At 48.1% G+C, this 12,244-nt stretch overlaps 1 long non-coding RNA gene across 1 annotated transcript; it reads left to right on the top strand.

Moving 5' to 3' along the window:
• Positions 1–5,568: 5,568 nt before the first annotated feature.
• LOC139835156 (uncharacterized) lies at positions 5,569–6,458 on the top strand. Its single transcript, XR_011750885.1, has 3 exons — positions 5,569–5,791; positions 5,871–6,005; positions 6,079–6,458. It is a non-coding gene; the product is annotated as an uncharacterized lncRNA (long non-coding RNA).
• The last annotated feature ends 5,786 nt before the right edge of the window (positions 6,459–12,244 follow it).

Genomic DNA, 12,244 nt, shown 5'->3' with positions numbered 1-12,244 from the left:
GAAGGAGTTAGCTCGTGGTTCGAAGGGGATTGTTCGTCCCCGTTGCCCTTGCAATGTCTGCAGGAGGCGTCATCCTAAGGATATTCTAGAGATGACTAAACACCTTTGGTGGAATGGGTATATGCGTGACTACGACCCGCCGGTCGACTTTTCTCGGCACGAACGTGATAGAGGTGAGGTGATGCGGCAGCGGATCGATGGCAATGAGAACGATGGCATCTTAAACTTGCTAGATGATCTTCGGGATCTTGACATGCCGAGTTACCATGGGACGAACAGCCTGAAGCTGGAGGAACCGCTGAACCGGAGGGACCGCCACAACCGGAGGAACTTCCGTGAGGAGGAACCTGAGCCAACCGCGAGGGCCTTCATTGATATGATGGCCTCGGCTAGGAGGCCTCTATACCCGGGTGCAAAAATGTCTCAACTTGATGGCATCACGCAGCTTGCTAGCCGACAAGTGCATGTTTGAGAGTACTCGAGCATCCTTTGAAAAGACTACGAGCACAGTAGGTAACATGTTGCACGAAGGTCATTGCTTGCCCAAGACCATGTACGAAACGAAGAAAATCTTGAAAGCATTGAAAATGGATTATGTAACATATGATGTCTGTCCAAAACTTTGCCTTTTGTTTTGGAAAGACTATGCGGATGACAAATCTTGTGCCAAGTGTGGTCACTCTAGGTATCATGAGGTAGATGTAGGCAATGGTCAGAAGAGGCAGACAAAAGTAGCCATAAAGATTCTTCGTTATCTCCCATTCATCAAAAGAATCCAGCGGCTTTACATGTTCGAGGAGACTGCCAAGCAGATGACATGGCATAAGACCGGGATAAGACTGCAAGACGAGAAGAAACGGGTACCCATGGTACATCCATCTGATGGTCAATCATGGAAGCACTTCGATGAAAAGCACCCAAATGAGGCAAGTGAGGCTCGGAATGTTAGAATTGCGATAGCAACCGATGGATTCAACCCATATGGTATGTCGATCGCCGCAGACAGCTGCTGGCCCGTGTTTGTTATTCCGCTCAATCTCCCTCCCGGAGTCGTAATGCAAAGGAAGAACATATTCTTGTCGATGATCCTTCCAGGGCCTGAATATCCAGGGAAGAAATTGAGTGTCTTAATGCAACCACTTGTGGATGATTTGCACCACTCGTGGCATCACGGTACATTGACATACGACCGAGCATCAAAGAGAAACTTCATCATGAAAGTTTGGTTCCACTATTCGATGCATGACCTACCCGGGTACGCCCTATTCTGTGGGCATAGTACAGCTGGTAAGTTTCCATGCCCAGTGTGCAGGCACGAACTAGAATTCAGGCACCTAAAAGCTGGACACAAATATGTTGCCTTTGACAAACACCGCAAGTTCCTCAGTCCAGGGCATCGGTTCAGATCTGACAAGAAAAACTTCACGAAAGGCGTAGTTGTGCTTGAACATAAAGAAATACCAAAGTTCAATGGTGCAACTGTTGATGCTGAGCTACGTGCTCTCCAGCCTAGTAAGGAACCCGGCCACCAATTTGAGGGATATGGTAAAACGCACAACTGGACTCACATAGCAGGCATAACAGAGCTCGAGTATTACAAGGACCTTGAACTTCCCCATAATATCGATATGATGCACACCGAAAAGAATTGCGGGGAGGCCTTCCTTAACACCTTTGCAACATACCAGGCAAGTCAAGGGATAATGTTTCAGCTAGAGTCGATATTGAGGAGATATGTGACAGGGTGGCTCTACACATGCAGCCTCCTGAGGGCAATCGAAAAGGTTGGTTAAAGCCGCATGCCAAGTACTGTCTTGATAGCGCCGACAAGAAGGAGGCATTTACGTGGCTCAAATATGACGTGATGTTCCCTGATGGTTATTGTTCGAATATGAGTAAGGGAGTCAATCTTGCTACAGAAAAATAAACGGGCTCAAGAGTCACGACTATCATATATGGATTGAGCGGCTGATGCCGGTGATGCTTCGAGGGTATCTCCCCGATCATGTCTGGCGAGTGCTTGCGGAGGTGAGCCATTTTTTCCGCACGGTCTGTGCTAAGCAGATATGTACCGAGGTGATTGAGAAGCTGCAGAAACAAGTGCCGGACATGCTATGCAAGTTAGAGATGATATTCCCCCCAGGCTTCTTCACTCCGATGTTACATCTCATCGTGCATCTCGCCAACGAGGCACTCTTGGGGGACCGGTGCGATATCGTTGGCAGTTTTGTATTGAGAGGGAGTTCAAATATATTCGGTACAAATGTGGAAACAAAAATAAGATTGAAGCATGCATAGCTGAGGCAACTCTCCTCCATGAGATGGAGACGCCACGACAATGTACTATGCCAATGATGTGCCCACTAAGCATAACCCGGTCGCTCGGTACAATTCCGATGAGCCCAACCGTGACCCAAAGCTCTTGCTCTTCAAATATCCCGGTGGCAAGGCCGGTGCCTCAAAAGTGGAGAACATTTCGCCAGAAGAGAAGGATTGCATAATGCTTTACGTGCTTATGAACATGGAGGAAGTGGTCGATTTCATGAGGTAAAATGATGAACCAATTACTTTGCAACCAGTAACTTGGTTTTGGTCTAATACGTATTTTCTCCTTTCAGCCAATTCCATGATGAAATGTGGTCAGGAAGAAATGGTCCCACTCCCACGCAGTGGTACACTCTTCTGAAAGAGGGTGCCCCGCCCTTAAATAAAAGCTTCGTGAACTGGTTCCATGAAAAAGTAATTTCTCAAATGTTCCTCTTACTTTGCAATCCGTGACTTGTCTTATTACACGTAACTAATGCACAAAATAATCTGAACTGAACTTGTAGGGAGCTGATCCCAACGTTGAGATGACAGATGAGTTGAGATGCGTTTCCCAGGGTTTTAACCGTAGAGTCCATACGCATGAGAAGTATGATGTAAATGGGTATCGCTTCCATACGGAGTTTCACCAGAAGAACCGGCCTAATGCAAAAACAATAAATACTGGGGTCTACACCCGCGGAGCCGATGATCTTGATTACTATGGAAGGTTACAAAAGGTATACGAGTTGACGTTCAACAACGCAAACATAGAACTCAAGCTCTTTGTGTTCAAATGCCACTGGTTTGACCCACACGGTGGAATGAGAAGCACCCCTTCCATTGGTTTAGTTGAAGTTAGGCCTACAACCACCTACAGCGGATCCGACGTCTATGTTGTGGCTCACCAAACCAAGCAAGTTTATTATTTGTCCTACCCATGTCAGAATGAGGAACTCATGGGCTGGCAAGTCGTGTTCCAGGTATCGCCACATGGTAAGCTACCCATCCCCTCCGAGGACGATTACAACAACATTGACCCGGTAACATATGAGGGAATTTTCTATCAAGAGGAAGAGCGATTCGGGGCTCTTCAAATAGACATAGGTCTTCAGGATCTCCACAACGATGTACAAATGCGTGGTGAGACCGTGGTGGACCTGAAGGACATAGCTATGCTCACCAAGCGCCATGCGAACAAAGACAACATTGTCGAGACTCAACCGGAACCCAATGCCGACCATGAATACTCATATGATACTGATTTTGATAGTGAGGCTGAGAACCCAATGCCTAGAGATGAGAGTGGTGATGAATGGTGAGGGTCTTTTATGCTTAGTACCTACATTATCATTATGCTTAATACATACATTTGTCATTATGCTTAGTACCTACATTATCATTATGCTTAATACATACATTTGTCATTATGCTTAATACCTACATTTTTCATTATGCTTAGTACCTATATTTGTCATTATGCTTAGTGTTTACTCATTTTCAACATGCTTATTAATTATTTTCTCTTTTCTTATGCAGGTAATTGCCCAATATGAGCGGACGGAAGGCATCATCGAGCTCCTTGCTTGATCAGATGCATCAGCGGAAGCCGGGGGCCGGGTGCTTCCGGACGGAGTGGAAGACCCATTGTTCCCACCCGGCGTTACGAAGACGCAGACGGAGGACGGGGAGGACGAGGGGGAGGACGAGCTGGAGGACGAGGGGAGGGAGGACGAGCTGGAGGACGAGGGGGAGGACGAGGGGAGGGACGAGGGGGAATGCACAGCTCCTTCTAGCCGACATTCCCTCTGCGCCACAGCTCGATGGCTTCACAGTCTATGGACGAGGAGGACACTAGGGAGGAGGAGGAGGACACTAGGGAGGAGGAGGAGGAGTCTAGGGACGAGGAGGCTTCGACGGAGATGGCTCCGAAGAAGTTGCGGATTCGTGGGGAAGCGCAGGTTCCCGATGAGAGTAAGGAACCTGCTACGGAGGATGAGAAGTGGCTCCTTGTCTCAGGAAAGATAGAGTAAGTAGTAAGGTGATTTCATTTTCGTTATGACACTTAGCATTTTCTAATGTTTGATAATTGTGCAGGAATTTCACATACACGGGGAAGAATGTCCGCGTGCCGGGGAGTACGATTGGAGCTGCTATTAGGAAGTGCGGCCGGGATGTACACTCCGGTCCTTGGGGCGAGTCCAAGCTAGCCTACACTTGGGAAGACTTTGAGATAGCGCCTTACCCTGGCTTTACTTCCGCCGCCGACGCCGTGATCAAGAAGTTTTGGGTACGTAATGCATACTCTTTGGGTTTCGTTCATATGTAGTTGATAACCCCACCGTGATAACTCATGCCTCTCACACTTTCTGTTATGCTTGATTGCAGCGCAATTATAGGGTGGCGACTGAGCATAAGGAGAGGGCGGACGTGGTGCTCCGTAACATGTGTCGGAAGTTGACACGGCAGCAGTGGTACAACCAGAGGATCACGTGCATCGGCCACTTCTATGCCGAGCAGGGCGTAAGGTACACAAAGCCTGAGATTGTGCAGGACTCGCCCGGCTATGACGATAGATGACTTCATGTCGGTAAGTAATTGTCAATGCGATTCTATGTACCGCGGCTAACTTGCAACTATATTGTTTGTTCTTCAAATGAGTTTTGATTTTGCAGGTTGTACCACATTGGGCTGATAATAATAAGAGGGCCGCCTTCATGGAGTTGGTCAAGAATTGGGTCGGCGAAAACCCGATTTCAAGGCCGTGAGCGACCGGAACAAGGCCAACCGTGGGAATCGGGGAACACACACTGCGGGGAGCAGCAGCACCGATCGCTATCGGGAGCGTACTGTACATATAAAAATGGAACAAGCTGCATTTTTTTGATTTTCGATGATATGCATAACATTTGTTTTGTGATGCGGGGAAGAAGCTCGGGAGGGAACTTGGTGAGATGGAAGCGTGGACGCACATGAAGCTGGTGACGCCCCGTCCGAACGAGCCTCGGCCCGCGCCTGAGATGTACTACGGCAAGGCCAAAGAGAGCAAGGAAAGATACTGCGAGGAGTACGCCAAGCTCCATCCAGAGGTGGAGGACCCTATGACCGAGCCGGTCGACGAGGTGGCGATGATGCTTTGGCGGGGAACGGCCAGCCGCATGGACGTCTGCCTGCCTTGCTTTGGGGGTTTCAAGCCTCGGAGGAACTTCACGCAGATCAAGGCTACCCTCCCCTCCGGCGGCTACGCTACCTCCTCGCGGACTACATGCCGTTCTCGGGTAGAGGTAGATGTAAGTCATCCACACTTTCATCCTCTGTTTTGACTCTTGTTCCTGAATGGCTATGTTGATGAGACGCATTATTTCTGAAATTGTAGACTCAGCTCGAGGAGGCCTATGCAGTAGCTTACGAGGAGTATCTCGAGAAGATTAAGGAGCATGACCTTGTGAAAGATGCCTATGTCCAGTGGACGAGCAACCAGATGGCGGTAAGTTTCAATCTCTATGGTTGCAAAACATCATAAGTCCCCATGTTTGAATCTGAGCTATCTCTCCCGTTTCTTGCAGAGTTTCACTCGGTTCATGATGACTGGAGTGCGAGAGGAACCACTCCCAGAGCCACCTCATCCGGGGCCGACGCCAGTGTTCCCGTCCAAGGAGGAGTTCTATATCATGTACAAGCGTCAGCGTCAGTTGACCCCGGTAAGTTGCTAACTTGGCTAAGTTGCTAACTTGGTGTGACATGGCTAAGTTGCTAACTCCCTCCAACATGTAGGGATTGGGAGAATCCGGGAACGACACTCCTTGTGGTACGCCGATGCACCCCGGTCGCCATTCTCCTGGTGCTTCTGCCGAACCTCGGCAGTTTTCTGGTTCCGGTGGCTCTCGTCGTGGTTCTACCTCCCCGAGCACCGTCGAAATACAGCGGCCTCACTTCACCCACTCGGAGCTAGATCGTCTGTAGCTAGATCGTCACTCGGGTGGTGCACCACCATAGTTTCTACATTGTACTAGCACATGATGACACGCTCCATCTTTGTAGTGGATCCGGTGTATGTACCATGGTCTTGTATGCTATATTTGTGCTATTTGTGAGATTTGATGCTATATTTGTGAGATTTGGTGCTATACGGTGATATCTTTGTGCTATATGGTGCTATATATGTTACTGGATATTCAATCTTATAATATGTGCATTTTGTGCGATTTTCTGAGCAAATGAGGCCAAATTGGCAAAAATCAGAAAAAAACTGGGCCGGCTGTGCCGACGGTGTCCCCGTAGCTGTGCCAAATGGCAGGGTCTGTGCCGACGGTGACACCGTCGGCACAGCATTCAGCAGCGTTTCCAGTTCGAAAAGGCACCGTTTGCCGCTTGATTACGGAAAAAAAAAAGGAAAACTGTCTTGACGGTTACACCGTCGGCACAGTGAGGCGTTGACGGCGCCGGCGTAATGACTGGTTGGCTGTGCCGGACGATGGGCGGCCGACGGCCACCGTCCAGCCGTCAGCGTCTGGCGTGCCAGTGAACTGCTGTGCCGGCAGTGCGCGCGCGAACCCCCGGCCTTTCTTTGTGCCGACGGGGAGACGCCGACGGTGACCGTCGGCAGAGCCTGTGCCGACGGTGAACCGTATTGTGCCGACGGTGCGGGGCCGTCGGTGTAGCCGGTCGTCCCCGTAGTGACAGGCGACGGTGGCGCCAGTGTTGGTCCTGGAGGAGTAATGGGAACCTCCGGGGGGCGTTGCCTGCGTCGCCGATTTGGGGTTGCTTTCTGCCCTAGGCAGGGTCGCTAGCGCCGTGGCTAGGTTCTTTGCATGGACCTGTGGCATATGCTTGTTTACTGTACTTGCCATTTGCAAGTAGATATACTTTCATCGACCACTGCAAATGCTCTCTACAAAGTAAGTCGTGGTCACTTTCTGCGGCAGTGGCACTGGGATTATGCTAGTAGTATAAAGAATAGCTCTTTTGCGTGTATGATGAAGCAGAGTCTTTCGAGATAATGCATGGCTACCTATACCCAGAGCATGGTGAATATTTCCACTTCCCCCCCCCCCCCCCCCCCCCCTCTCTCTACAGAAATGCAGGTAAGGGCCTAGCTAGTGTATAGTAGACGTGAGGTGTAGGTTCTACATCAGTGGTCTTGAAATACGCGTCAGGTAGGGTTTTGGTTTTAGATGGATGTGCACCATGCATGGGTGGAGCAAACTATGGGGGCGCCGTACCTATATTCTAGAAATAATCATGCGTACCTTCTCTGTCCTCAAATGAAGTGCACTACTTCTAGTTTCAAATTTATCTATAATACCAATACAGTAAATTAATGTAATTAGTTCCTCGTAATCACTCTCCAACTTCATCCTCCAATCTCCATTTCTCTCCTCCACCTCAACCACCAATATCCTTATTCATCTTCTTTAATTAATAAAATAAAGATTCATAAGACTGCTTAGAGCAAGTTCAATAGTAGAGCTAACTGTTGGCTATAACACTAGTGGAAAATAGGGCTTCCGTGGGAGCCATTTGTCGCGGGCGCGCCTGCACCCGCGACAAATGGGGTGGCCACGTCGCTCCGAATACAGCAGAGGCTTTTGTCGCGGCCTTTTGTCGCGGGCCGTATTACGACCCGCGACAAAAGGGGTCGGAGCGACGTGGCCACCCCTTTTGTCGCGGGTCGTAATACGGCCCGCGACAAAATGTCCATGCCTATATATATAGAAGCAGCCAGCCACCCCCCACCTCATTTTTTCCTTGGTGGTGAAGGTGGAGGTGTATGCTAGCTCATTTTTTCTACATGTGCACAAGAGGTGTTTGATGGAATGCTTGTGAGAGGGATGCCACTTGGTTTTATTTGATAAGATTTCTCCTCTTTTTGATCCTAAAAGGTTAGCAACTATTTTCTCGACTATATATATATGCATAGTCCGTACAATACTAATTTTAGCAAGGTGATTGCATCTGATACATATATAATTGTACTTATGATGCAGATGAGTCATCCATGGATGTACGGTAACCGATGTGCTCCCGCTTTCAGAGAGGGCGTGAATTCTTTCCTGCTTGTGGCCGAGGCCAACAAGTCGAAGCAAGGTTTTATGTGTTGTCCATGTCTAAAATGTAAGAACGAGAAGGATTACTCTTGCTCAAGAGACATTAAGAGCCACCTGCTTCGGTTTGGATTCATGTCCAGCTATAATGTTTGGACCAAGCACGGAGAAGAAGGGGTTATAATGGAAGACGATGATGAAGAAGAAGATAATGATGAGCAGTACCGATCTATGTTCTCTGAATGCGATGATACCGCAATGGACGGCAATGAAGAAGAAGGAGGTGAAGAACAGGCATCAGATGATCCTGTTGATGATGATCTTCGTCGGGCCATTTCTGATGCAAGAAGAGACTGTGGCACGGATAAGGAGAGGTTGCAGTTCGACAAGATGTTAGAGGACCACCACAAATTGTTGTACCCAGGTTGTGAAGATGAGCATAGAAAGCTGGGTAGCATATTGGAATTGCTGAAATGGAAGGCAGAGGTCGGTGTGACTGACTCGGGATTTGAGAAATTGATGATAATATTAAAGAAGCTGTTTCCAAGAAATAATGAATTGTCCGTCAGTACATATGAAGCAAAGAAGCTTGTCTGCCCTCTAGGATTAGATGTGCAGAAGATACATGCATGCATTAATGACTGTATCCTCTACCGCGATGAGAAGTACGAGAATTTGAATAAATGTCCGATATGTGGTGCATTGCGGTATAAGATCAGAAAAGATGACCCTGGTGATGTTGAGGGCGAGCCACCCAGGAAGAGGGTTCCTGCGAAGGTGATGTGATATGCTCCAATAATACCACGGTTGAAACGTTTGTTCAGAAACAAAGAGCATGCCAAGTTGTTGCGATGGCACATGGAAGAACGTAAGAAAGACGCGATGTTGAGGCACCCCGCTGATGGTCGGCAGTGGAGAAACATCGGGAGAGAGTTCCGGATTTTGCGGGTGAGGCAAGGAACTTATACTTTGGTCTAAGTACGAGATGGCATGAATCCTTTTGGGGAGCAGAGCTGCGACACACAGACTGGCCCGTGACTCTATGTATCTACAACCTTCCTCCTTGGTTGTGCATGAAGCGGAAGTTCATTATGATGCCAGTGCTTATCCAAGGCCCAAAGCAACCGGGCAACGACATTGATGTGTACCTAAGGCCATTAGTCGATGAACTTTTGGAGTTGTGGGCCAAACCAGGTGTACGTGTGTGGGATGAGCACACGGAGCAAGAATTTGACCTACGAGCGTTGCTATTCGTAACCATCCATGATTGGCCTGCTCTCAGTAACATTTCAGGACAGACGAACAAAGGATACAATGCATGCACACACTGTTTAGATGAGACTGAAAGTAAATATTTGGGAAAAACCAGAAAAGTTGTGTACCCGTTCAATCGTCGTTTCCTTCCGCGCAAGCATCCCTTAAGGAAAAAAGGCAAGCATTTCGATGGCGAGGCAGACCGCCGTCCGAAGCCTGTCCCCCGTAGTGGTGCTGATATATTTGACATGGTCAAGAATTTAAATGTTATCTTTGGAAAGGGTCCAGGCAGTCGACCTGTTCCGAAAGACGATGACGGACACGCGCCCATGTGGAAGAAGAAATCTATTTTTTGGGAGCTAGAATATTGGAAAGTCCTGGAAGACCGCTCGCAATCGACGTGATGCACCTGACCAAGAATCTTTGTGTGAATATTCTAGGTTTTACGGGCGTGTATGGAAAGACAAAAGATACACCGAAGCACGGGAGGACCAGAACTTCATAAAGGACGAAACGGCAATCATCCAGGGCAGTTTGTAGGGCCTGCCAGCTACGCTCTTACCAAACAAGAGAAGGAGATCTTTTTTGAAGCCCTATTCAGTATCAAGGTTCCGTCTGGTTTCTCATCGAATATAAAGGGGATAGTAAATATGATGGAGAAAAAATTCCAGAACCTGAAGTCCCATGACTGTCACGTGCTTATGACACAATTGCTTCCGGTTGCATTGAGGGGACTTCTACCAGAAAATGTTCGACTAGCCATTGTGAAGATATGTGCATTCCTCAACGTAATTTCTCAGAAGGTAATGGATCCAGAAACTTTGTCAGGATTACAGGAAGATGTGGTCGAATGTCTTGTCAGCTTCGAGTTGTTGTTCCCACCATCCTTCTTCAATATTATGACGCACCTCCTCGTTCACCTAGTTGAAGAGATTAGAATTCTCGGTCCTGTATTTCTACACAATATGTTCCCCTTCGAGAGGTTCATGGGAGTCTTAAAGAAATATGTTCATAACCGAGCTAGGCCGGAAGGAAGTATCTCAAAGGGCTACGGAACTGAGGAGGTCATTGAGTTTTGTGTTGACTTTCTTCCTGACCTTAAGCCGATTGGTGTTCCTGAATCTCGGTATGAGGGGAGGCTGACTGGAAAAGGCACACTAGGAAGGAAAGCAACGGTGTGCAGGGACAAGATTTCTTTCAATCAAGCACACTACACGGTTCTATACAATTCCAGCTTGGTGGCTCCGTACATCGAGAAACATAAGAATGTTTTACGAGAAATAAACCCGGGCCAGCCCGAGTCCTTGATTACACGTCAACACATGAATACCTTCGGCAGTTGGTTGCAAAGACATCTCATTAATGACCCATATGTTGTGGAGCAGCTGTACTTGTTGGCCAGGTTACCATCTTCAAACATATGTACATTCCAAGGGTACGAGATAAATGGGAATACATTTTACACGATCGACCAAGATAAAAAGAGCACCAACCAAAACAGCGGTGTACGCCGATGCAAAAGACGAGAATGGGCAGACCACCACATATTATGGATACATAGAGGAGATATGGGAACTTGACTATGGTCCCACTTTTAAGGTCCCTTTGTTTCGGTGCAAATGGGTGAAGCTCAGCGCTATACATATTGACGATAAGTACGGTATGATAACAGTGGATCCCAACAATCTTGCGTACCTGGACGAGCCTTTTGTCCTAGCAAGCGAGGTGGCTCATGTTTTCTACGTGAAGGACATGTCTAGCAAATCAAGAAAAAGAAATCAACAAAAGAATACATCAACCGAGGAGCCAAAGCGCCACATAGTTCTTTCGGGGCAAAGAAACATCGTGGGAGTCGATGACAAGACAGACATGTCAGAAGATTATAATAAGTTTAAAGAAATTCCGCCCTTCACGGTGAAAATTGACCCAAGCATCTTGCTAAATGATGAAGATTCTCCATGGCTACGGCGTAGAAGATCACAACACTAGATGGCGATGTAATAATGTATTCTTCATATATAGTTCCCAAGACAATCTCTACATTTATGTAATAATGAGAACCCTTTCCTTCATCCATGGGAATGAAACTGTGCTTGGCTTGTTGATTTTCTTGGCAAGGCGTATCGATGCTCCTTTTATAGGCACGGCACCGCTTCTACTTTGTCTTATTCCTTCGACAGGGCGTCGTGCGCTACATGCTTTATCTCATCGAGCAGTGCGTCCACGCACGCGTCGTTATCCTGCCGACAGCTTTAGTCGCGGTTGCAGCCACCAACCATGACAAAAGGTTACCGACACATCCTTATCATGCCGATAGCTTTAGTCGCGGTTGCAGCCACCAACCGTGACAAAAGGCCCTCCTAGATAAGCCTCCCCCAGTCTTTTGTCCTGGTTTGAGCCTCCACCCGGGATGAAAGTTTCGCGCGCCACTTCGTTAATTCCCGCCTATTTTCTTCCCGCATTCCCGCCATTTTTCCACTATATATATGTAGGCTTGGACTCATATCTGCAAACCTCATCACTCTCTCCCATGGCTTCCATCGTATGTCTAACACCCCGGGAGGCGGAGGCACTCTGCGCCTCGAACTACCCCTGCCCGCCCGGCTACCGCGTCCCGACCGGCTGGTTGCTGAGCGTCGGAG

This window comes from Lolium perenne, chromosome 2, assembly GCF_019359855.2.
Source record: "Lolium perenne isolate Kyuss_39 chromosome 2, Kyuss_2.0, whole genome shotgun sequence".
Classification (NCBI taxonomy): domain Eukaryota; kingdom Viridiplantae; phylum Streptophyta; class Magnoliopsida; order Poales; family Poaceae; genus Lolium; species Lolium perenne.
This window is presented reverse-complemented; position numbering and strand designations above follow the sequence as displayed.